Source organism: Ascaphus truei, chromosome 7, assembly GCF_040206685.1.
Source record: "Ascaphus truei isolate aAscTru1 chromosome 7, aAscTru1.hap1, whole genome shotgun sequence".
In the NCBI taxonomy this organism is placed as follows: Eukaryota; Metazoa; Chordata; class Amphibia; order Anura; family Ascaphidae; genus Ascaphus; species Ascaphus truei.
In genome coordinates this window covers 21,567,708-21,577,987 of record NC_134489.1, presented here as the reverse complement: position 1 = coordinate 21,577,987, position 10,280 = coordinate 21,567,708, and positions in this window count along the sequence as shown.

Sequence of the window (10,280 nt, the reverse complement as noted above, 5' to 3'; positions counted from 1 at the left end):
CCTGTCTGCAGTGCGGGCGCGCTGACTCTGGGAGCGGGGCCTTAGCCTAAAGGTCCCAAGGAGGTCCAGGCAGGAACAATATGCGATGAGTACCAGCAGGCCCCAGGGCAGGCAGCAAAAGACTAATAGCAGAGAGAAAGTCAAAGAGAGGCTTAATTCCTGTCAGGAGGAAGAGGGCAGGGTTTGCCAGAAAGCAAGATGGCGTTGCTTGCTTCAGAATCCTTAAAGACACAGGATCTTGACTCACAGCTAGAGGGCGGCGATCAGAAGTAAACAGGTAAAGAAGGAACACGCCGCAGGGGGCGTGTTCCGCGCATCGTTACACCACACACCTAAATGCATCGGACACGTTGTTGCCACTGATGGATATGCTTTAAAGCAGCGGTCCCCAACACCCGTGGCCTGTTAGGAACTGGGCCGCACAGCAGGAGGTGAGGAGCCATGGGTAAAGCACAACTGTATAAATCGTCGAAACGCGTTGCTCAGTTGTTTGTCCCAGAGAGGCCACCGTAGCAGCCCGATCCAGATTGCGTTCCAGCTGTGCCCCAGAGCAGGATACCGGACGCGGTAGCAGGGACACGCCAGTGCCGCACTGGTCACGGACTGCACGTTTGCAGCCTGGGACTTTCTTACATGTGAGTTTAGAGAGTTCATTTGTTATTAAAGTGTGTATTTTACCTAATACAGGCATACCCCGCATTAACGTACGCAATGGGACCGGAGCATGTATGTAAAGCGAAAATGTACTTAAAGTGAAGCACTACCTTTTCCCCACTTATCGATGCATGTACTGTACTGCAATCGTTATATACGTGCATAACTGATGTAAATAACACATTTGTAACAGGCTCTATAGTCTCCCCGCTTGCGCACAGCTTCGGTACAGGTAGGGAGCCGGTATTGCTGTTCAGGATGTGATGACAGGCACATGCGTGAGCTGCCGTTTGCCTATTGGGTGATATGTACTTACTCGCGAGTGTACTTAAAGTGAGTGTACTTAAAGCGGGGTATGCCTGTACCTCTCTCTGGCCTCATCCCGAAACCACCCCCCCCGGTCCGTGGAAAAATTGTCTTCCACGAAACCGGTCCCTGGTTCCGAAAAGGTTGGGGGCCGCTGCTTTAAAGAACAGATAGTTTGTGCGTACACAATCTGTATGCTACCAAGAAATGTATTCACTTTGAAAGACATATTGCACTTTTTGTGTTTTCAATTTTATTCACATTTTTGCACTCCCCACCACCTGGACTTCGATATTGCTGAGGAGTGAAAGAGCAAAATCTGGAAACGGTCTGAGCAGCACTTTATAAAGTATTTTTAATTTTATATCACTGTTGGTTTTTTTCCCTATGTGGTATTTAATCACAGAACACTTTCTTCTATAAGAATTGCACTTTTATTTGGTATAGAGCGCCAGTTTAATAACACCTTTTTCTCACACCCGTATGTATGTATATTTTTATTTATATAGTGCCATCCATGTACATAGCGTTTTACACAAGTAACACACGTGACATAATAGGAATAAGCGCTTCAGACAAAACAATAGGAAAAGGAGTCTGCCCCGAAGAGCTTACAATCCAAGTGCCCACCCAGGCAGTTAGTCACCCACCCAGGTAGTCAGTCAGTCAAAGGGCAGTCAAGGCAGTCACCCACCCAGGCAGTCACCCACCCACCCACACAGGCAGTCAGTCAGTCACCCACCCACCCAGGCAGTCAGTTTCCCACCCACCCAGGCAGTCACCCAGGCAGTAAGTCACCCACCCTCCAAGGCAGTCAGTCAGTCACCCACCCACGTGCCTTCCATCTCCCCTCCAAAACCAGTCCCACCGCCTACCAATTGAAGCCCCCCCCCCCCCCAACCCACTGGTCGGTTGAAGGCTCCACCCTCCCCCTGGCCGGTTGAAGCGTGGGCCGGTTGAAGGCTCCCCCCGCGGGCCGGTTGAAAGCCCCCTCGCTGACCGATCGAAGGCCCCACCGTGGACCGGTTGAAAGCCCCCTCGCTGACCGGTTGAAGAGAGGTACTGTAATTCATTTTAGTCCCATAGTGTACTTTACCCCCCAGGCCCATACTTAACCCCCCAGGCCCTTTCTTGACCCCCCCAGGCCCATACTTAACCCCTCCCCCCAGGCCCATACGTACCCCCCCAGGCCCATACTTAACCCCCCCAGGCCCTTTCTTGACCCCCCCCAGGCCCATACTTAACCCCTTCCCCCCAGGCCCATACGTACCCCCCACAGGCCCATACTTAGCCCCCCCAGACCCATACTTAACCCTCGCCCCCAGGCCCATGCTTATCCCTCCCCCCAGACCCATACTTAACCCCCCAAGGCCCATACTTAACCCTCCCAGGCCCTTTCTTAACCCCCAGCCAGGCCCATACTTAACCCCCTCAGGCCCATTCTTACCCCGCCCCAGGCCCATACTGACCCCCCCCCCCCCCAGACCTTTTGTCACATTGGATGTAGCATTGGGTATCTTTGCCTTTTGTTGAAAATATTAAAATAAACAGATTGCATTATAATGTTTTTTTCCCTATTACAATAAGAAGAAAACAGTTAAGTAAAAGTTGTGCGCTAATTTTTTTTTCCGTGGTAGGTGCGCTATGGGTGGGGGGGGGGGGGGGGGGCAGGGACTGCTCCTTTCATTTGTCCCGGGCCCCATGATTTCTGTTGGCGGCCCTGAGCACAGGTGGCTCAATCTGTGGCTCAGTCAGTGACTGGGCCACCGACTGAGCCAACAGTGCTGACACAGGGATATCCTTAAAACCGGACCTGTTGGGGGGGGGGGGGGGGAGGGGGGCTCTTGAAGACTGTAGTTGGCCACTCCTGCGCTATGGGGTCTGTGTATCAATGCTGTATTTTCACCTATAATTATACCTTTTTAGTATTAGCACCTAGATTCCCAAATAGTTATCTCTGCACTTAAACCCTTTGCCTGCAGCAATGCATTGTGGTACCAACGGGGATAAAACACTGTGCAATGTTAGGTAAATTGAGGAATGATTGTGGATAATGATGATGCTGGATAGTAGTCCTGGGATTTTATGTCACCTATTTATGGAAAGGTGCTCAAGATGGTTGGGTGCCCAGCCAATAACAGCACACTCGGAGCCCAATTCCTGCACAGGGACAAAAGAGTTAAGTTTAAAAGAAAACTTAGTTCTGAAGAATTGGATGAAGTCATAGTCTGGCTAGATCTGTGAAAGTTCATCCACTCAGGGATCATGTTCTCTAAATAAGGTAAACTCTGCCTGCCGCCTCTATTGTTTGGGAGAGGGATGAGGCAGGGTCCTACAGTATCCTCGAGACATCTGCCCTCCCTCCCCCACTCCCCCTTCAGAGACCTGTCCAAACGGACCAAGTTTTACTAATTCCCCTTGCGTGGGGTTTCCCTGTTTGCAGCTGGAGGGGGCGAGGAGTTAGGTACTGTGCAGACAGGCCCATATTCACTAAAGGGTGCTAAGCCTTAGCACGTCAACTCCCATTCATTTGAACTGGAGTAGTGCCATACTAAAAGGTAGCAGCAGCATCGTTTAGTAAATATGGGCCATACAATCCTAAAATAGTCAGTTTAACACCTTCTGCTTGTTATATTTGCAGCAGAATTTGGCACAGGTTAAAAAATTTTTTTTTCCACATATAGAATAAATATGAAAAGCCCAGCAGAAGATACAACGAGCAATGCAATCTATGACGCTTTTAGTTCATTACGCAACTTAAATCCTAATCCACTCATCGCGTCCCGCCTCGATTACTGCACATATTGTCATACAACGGCCGGGTCACGCGCCAATGATGGCGAACCGCTCAGGTGACATCGCGAGCACGCCTCCGGCACGCCACCCCATCGCGTCTCCTCCTCCAGATCCCCCAGGCCACAGATCGCCTCTGCAGTAGGCACGCGACGCCTTGCGCTCACGTGTGCGTGTGCCTACTATATCCGAGGCATTAGTAGGCATTCTCCTTGTCCACCTCTCTCAACTCCAATCCATTCAAAATGCTGCTGCTAGACACTTCTACTGCTCCGCAACACTTATCCCTACACTGGCTTCCCATAGCCTCTAGAATTAAATCTAAAACCTTAGTAATGACCTACAAAGGTCTCAGCAACACTGGCCCCCCTTACATCTCAGCCCTCATCCACATATACATAACTACACGCCCATTATGTTCGGCCCACGACATCCGCCTTTCCTCCCACCTTACTACCCAGTACCGTCTTAACGCTGGGCAGTTGCCCGGGGGCCCAACGAGCATAGGGGCCCCACGCTAATCTATGCACAGACCATAATTTAACACAAATTTTCCGATCACCCGCCTCAACATTCAAATCTCCCGCTAACTCGGTAGAAGAAGAAAAATTACAACTTGTAGCGGAGAGTTGGCATGTCTGCATTCGCGAGAGAAATTTTGCAGGGCCCAGTGCACTGCTTTGCCCGGGGGCCTATAATGCTGTTAAGACGGCCCTGTTACTACTTCCTCTCACTCCCGCCTGCAAGACTTCTCCTGTGCTGCCCCCTCTCTGTGGAATTCCCTACCACGCGCCATCAGACTCTCCCCCAGCTTTCATGGCCCGTAAGCTGGGACCGTCCCAAGTCCCAGCCGTTCCACTGACCCCATGTCAGACGCGAGATGGGCCCCAGCTACTCAATGCACCAAGAGCCCGGTCTACTCGCCCACTATGCCACCACCAGGCATTACCGTAACTGAGCCCCGTCTGGCAAGGTTACCCTGCACTTACCCCCCAACCAGCCGCCACCACAGAGGCAACATAACCCCAATAGACACCTCAAAAATAAATATATTTAATACAAGTATAACTCACAAAACATAATTTAACCAAAAAAGGTTAAAATAATAAAATAAAAATAATCTCCCACCCCTCACTGCCTGCCTTTAACTACTCCAGTTGGGCCCTTCCCCCCTCCCGGTGTCGCCGGTAACCAAGAGGGGAGCGAGGAGGCAGGCGGAAAAGGTGGGGTGGGTGAGCCTGGGCCTGGGGGTCATGCCGTGCTCTGCCTAAGGCTACGGCCCCAGTGTCGGCTGCTGCGTGCGCACCTGGCGGGCGGCGCGTGCAGCTGTGTAAACTGCGTGATCCGGTCTGTGATGAGCTGCAGGAGATTGTGACGGGGGCGTGGCGGGGTGTTACGGGGGCGTGACGTGTTCGCCCTCATTGGGTGAACCGCCAGGGGGGGGCATGGCCAGCCTCAACCCCATTAAGGGGCGGTTCTTGCTCGTGCACTCCATAGCGCGCGCTGCAGCATTTACTGGGGACCTAGCCTCTGGCTGCGCTTATAGTGTTGGCTACGGTGACTGCGACGTTGCGCAGCGCCGTAGCAAGTACATGCAGTCCGTCTCGGGTGCCCATAATGGGCGCTGCGGCACTGCAGAGCGACCGAATGGTCGCGATCGCCAGTAGTCAAAGGATTTTGACTTTTTCGGAGATTGCAGAGTGACATCAGCGGCACGTGATCAGTTCAGCCAATGAGGGCGAACCGCTCACGGCCACGCCTCCGCCGCGCCCCCTGTCGCCCTCCCTTGGTCTCCTGCACCAGAGTGCACTAATCGCAATAACTACGTGACGGCTGACGTCACACGGTCACGCAGCCGGTCGCGTAGCCAGCACTCTTAGCGCAGCCTACGGCTCTTTGCTTTCTTTTTGTAGTCAATAAAAAAATATTAAGTACCTCCAGCACTGAGTGGGTTAAGGGATGGTTTAGGATTGAGATGCCATATATAGAAACCCACTTAAGGCCTTCAATGGGCATCACCAGCTCTGGCCCCTTCCATGTAAAAAAGTATTTTGATGGCTCATTAACCCTTTCAGTGCCAGAGGGCCGGGACCTGCAACACATCTCAAAGGAGGGGGATGTATCAACGCCTCCCAGATAGTAACGCCAGCCAAGCTCAGCTTAGCATGGAATCCTTCTGCAAACCCTGGCTTTCAAAACGCAAACTGCTCTACTCAGGATATTTCTGGGCTGAGAAGTACTTGGAAACGACACATCCTGGCCCTGCACCTTGTGTGTTCTTGGAAAGCTGCTCTGATGTCAGTAATGTTTGTATTTTCCGGACAGACCCCTGTAGCCCGAGACGACGCAGACCCCAGAGATTGGGGGATCCTGTCTTCCACTTGAAAAGTATCCGGATGGCATATTCCAGCAAAAAAAAAAAAAAGTTGTGAAGTATTTTCTTAAAGAGTAATAGTTTCATGGAAAAAGAGAAAGCAGAAGGAATAAAAGCCGCTGTTTAGTTAAAAAGTGACTAGGTTTACTGGCTGTGCTGTTAAGCTGTGTAATGCGGCAGGCATACGCTTATTGGGTTCCATGTTAAAATGGATGAGACGTAAAGAGGGACACACTGTGCTCATCTGCATGTCTTTACCCAGAATCCCTGGCTCCAGTGTAAGCACTGTATGCTAAGGCTAGGTCCCCAGTGCAGCCGGCGGCATGTGCCGTCGCCTCTCAGCAGCCCCTTACCTGCTCCCTGGCTGTCCCCAGTCTATCCTCGCTCCCAGGCTCACTGCGCACTGTGACGCATCAGCCGGCAGGGTCTACAACCAGTTTGTGATCCCGAACGGTGACGCGTCACGTGGTGTGGCAGGGACCCAATCAGAAAGGCGGGGGAGCGGGAGCGAGAGGTGGATGAAAAGTCTGCTGAGCTCCGTGTGTGCCACAGAAGCCCGTGTGTGCGCGTGTGTGCGCGCATGGGTTTTTTTTAAAGTTTGGCCGGCGTCCTGGACCGCCCCCTTGTCATGGCTGCGCCCACACAGCGCATTTTGGCGATGCCCCTGCGTGTCAGAACACCGCCTGCAGACCGCAGATCGCGGTAAAGCGCTCTGCACGCGTCGCCAGGTCGCAAGGCAGGCATGCAGGAGCGTGCAGTGGGGCCTCTAGAGATAATGGGGAAAGGCAGGGTTGCAGATTATCTAAGACGTGAACTTGCTCCCAAGCAGTATTTGTATTTGCTGTAGAAGTGACTTAAGACTTGCATTCAGGAGAAAGCCCTCATCCAAATTACACAGTCTATGTTGTTTTAAGATAAGAGGTTCAAGGTAAGTTGTGTTGCATTTTTAACTTCACACCTGAGCATTGGAACAAGGCCCAGCGACACATGCAGCCATCAGATTTATTTGCACCTAACAAAAGATTGTTGCAGCAATTCGCTGATTATAGGCCAGTGAGACTTTTAACCAAAGCTGAATCCCCTCCTAGTTACCGAGGTACCAATCAGTGCTCCTTCCTGTATTTTCAAAGATTGCGGGCATACAATAGGAAGCTGCAATGTCCCCCCTCCCATAGGCCTGCAAGACCCACTATATTTGGCAGCCATTTTGAGTTGCCTAGCGAGAGCATATACACTGGCAACCAAACTCTCAAGTATCTCAAGGTCTGGTGGTTTACAGAGCTAAATATCATAGGGTTCAGATCCTGAGGACACCCCTCCCCGCTCCGAATTCTGTTAAAAAAATCTAATAAAATATATATTATATATAATAAAATATAAAATAAAAATAGAACGATTAGGCGAGATTGCTGCTTTAGGACATTAAAAAAATAAGTGACATCACTCAGTCCATATGGTAGTCGTGCTATTTGTGATTTGTTTGTGTCTTTTAAATCTTTGGCTTTTGGTGAGCTTCTGAAATCTTTAAATCCCAAACTTAACTGCGAAAAGCACAATGAGAAATATCACCGAATATACCACGCCAGTTAGGGTCTAGTAAGTGGCACGTACCAAACGGAGAAAGGAATTCAATTCTGTCCTGTTGCATTGAACAGGGCAGTTGTTTTATATACCAATGGTCGCCATTTTACCAGCCCCACACAAAATCAATCACATCAATATTTCTTCAAAGCAGAAAGTTATTACTGAAGGTTTTCAGAATAAAGAATGAAGAATGTTCAGTGTAAGTCATTATAATCACTTCTGTGGAATAACTGCTGGTTAATACCTTGGTTGGGATACAGCCATCAATTTTATGTTCAGTTTAAGATCCATCATTTGGAGTACTAATGGCATTTAAATGCCCACACAGTAATGCAGACGTGAGAACTGCCTTAGTTCATTGTTCATATAAGAATCCCATAAGACGTAGGTGCCACAAATCCATACCCAAGCTGCAGATATGCTGTAAGAATGAAACCCAGACCACAGGCCCCTAAATAACAATCAGCACAAGACACCCACCACATAACCAGGAGAGCTGGTTTACTTTCCAGCACACAGGCGAGATTTCCTCCCATAAAGGGAGGTAAAGCAGCATGAAAGGTGCGTTAGCCTTTTCTTTAATATTCTGGATGACTCCAGCACATGGTGGAAAATCCACGTCGTCTGTCTGCAAAGAAAAGAGTCCCTTCAAGGCCACACACACACGCACCTGGAGTCTCCAGCCCTACTAGACATATACATTTGGAAGAGTGTTAGACCGTATAGAATAAAAGTGTGTGTGAAGCCTGCCGACCAAAAAAAAATCAAAACTGAGATCGCCTTAACAGATCCCAACCTGCAAGTAACAATTTGCTATGTGTGTTGTGGGTCATTGATTGCAGTCCTCCATTGTGCTGTGTCCGTGTTGAATAGAGATGGGTGGATTTTTGGGGGGCGGATTTGGATCCCCAGTGGATCAGCTGGTTCCTTTGGTCCGCGGATTTCAGCGGATCAATCTCAAAAAGGGCGATTCGTGTTTTTGCAAATTTTATATTATGATTAGCAATACGCTCCGCGGATTCCGCAAACCCGTGGGACGGATTTGTATAATCCAATCCGTGGGATTAAGCAATTCGTTGGCGTATTATTAACGGATCGCTGAATCTGCGGCTTGGGTTCTACAGATCCGTTCACGGGTTATATCCCAATGCCGGATTTTGATGAATCCGCATGGATTAAAACCGACCAAATCAGTTTGCGGATTTTATAACGCAAAACGGAGTTTGGGGTGAAAATGTGGAAAAATCCGGAAAACAGATTTGGGCGGATTTGCCCATTTCTAGTGTTGAATGCAGGGGCCATAAGACAAATAAGTGAAGGACACATGGCATCTAAGTAGACATTACAATGTTGTCATTGTATCAGCAATAACGCTGCATCTTTGATTTAAACATATGTAGCCAGGTCCTGCGGTTCACCCCCCCCCCCCTTCGTTCTCCAGTTTCCCCCCCTTACCTCCGCTTAGTGTCGGGAAGCTTCGGGGGCGGGCAGGTCGCTGTGGGCTACCGCCGGCAGAAGATCCAGGGCATCGCCATGTTGTTTGGGGTTCTCGCGTATGCGCGGTGAACGCTGGAGTTGTGGCGGCCTGGAGACAGCTTGCGCATGCATAGTAAGAAGCGCAGCCAGAGAAGGCTCTTGGCAGGGAACTACAAGTCCCATGAGCCTTAGGGATGACCACATGATGCCAGGAAGCCAATAGGCCGCAAGGTTTCTTGAGGAAAGGAAGTAGGAGGTTGCGCAGGGGACCACGTTAGTTAGTAGGTGCCAGGAAGGGGAAGGGGACAGAGGTTTCTGTGCAGAGAGGCAAGTAGCCTCTGCACTAGGACAGAGAACCCCCTAGGCCTCAGATAAGCCCTGAGACACTATTAGCTTGTGGTTGCTTCAGGGAAAGTCCCTAGGCTAGGGAACCGATCCCATTAGCACCATAGTAAGAGTAAGGGACACAGCGGACGCTGCACTTACTGAGAAGAGGTCTGGGATCAGGCCTAGCACGCAAGAGAGAGTGGCATTACCCGGGTGGGACCACCCTGGAGGGACGTCGAAGAGGAAGTCGTGGATCGGCGGATCCTTTTTGAAGTATTTGCGGCCCGGGTGCTGGAGCGCCCGGCAGGTACATTTACTAAAGTGCACCAACATACCGGTTCAATACAGGCGCTGATCACGCCTATGGTGGGTTCTTTGGGGACACTATTGGGATAAGTGACCAATGGACTTAGCATATACTGTGGACACGGTGTTGGGAAATAAATGTGTGGGGTGAAGGCCCTGCGAGGCGTGCGGTACTTGTATTTCTAGTCCTTATAGAGTATAGTGTGAAGAGTTATCTGTTGTATCTCTGTTACAGTAAAGACCTTTCTATTTTTACTAAGTGTATGTATTCATTGTGAATGTGTCCTGTGAGGGTCTCCTCCCACTCTGCTGGGATCCTTCTCAGGTGGAGGCGCTGCACCATATGGTAAGAGTAATTCACCCCAGGCTTAGGCTCCTGTGAGCCAACAGGTATAAGGGCAGCACGGGTAGTTGCTGTGTTTCAGAGGGAAACAGGGCTTCATATGGAAATGGTCACATT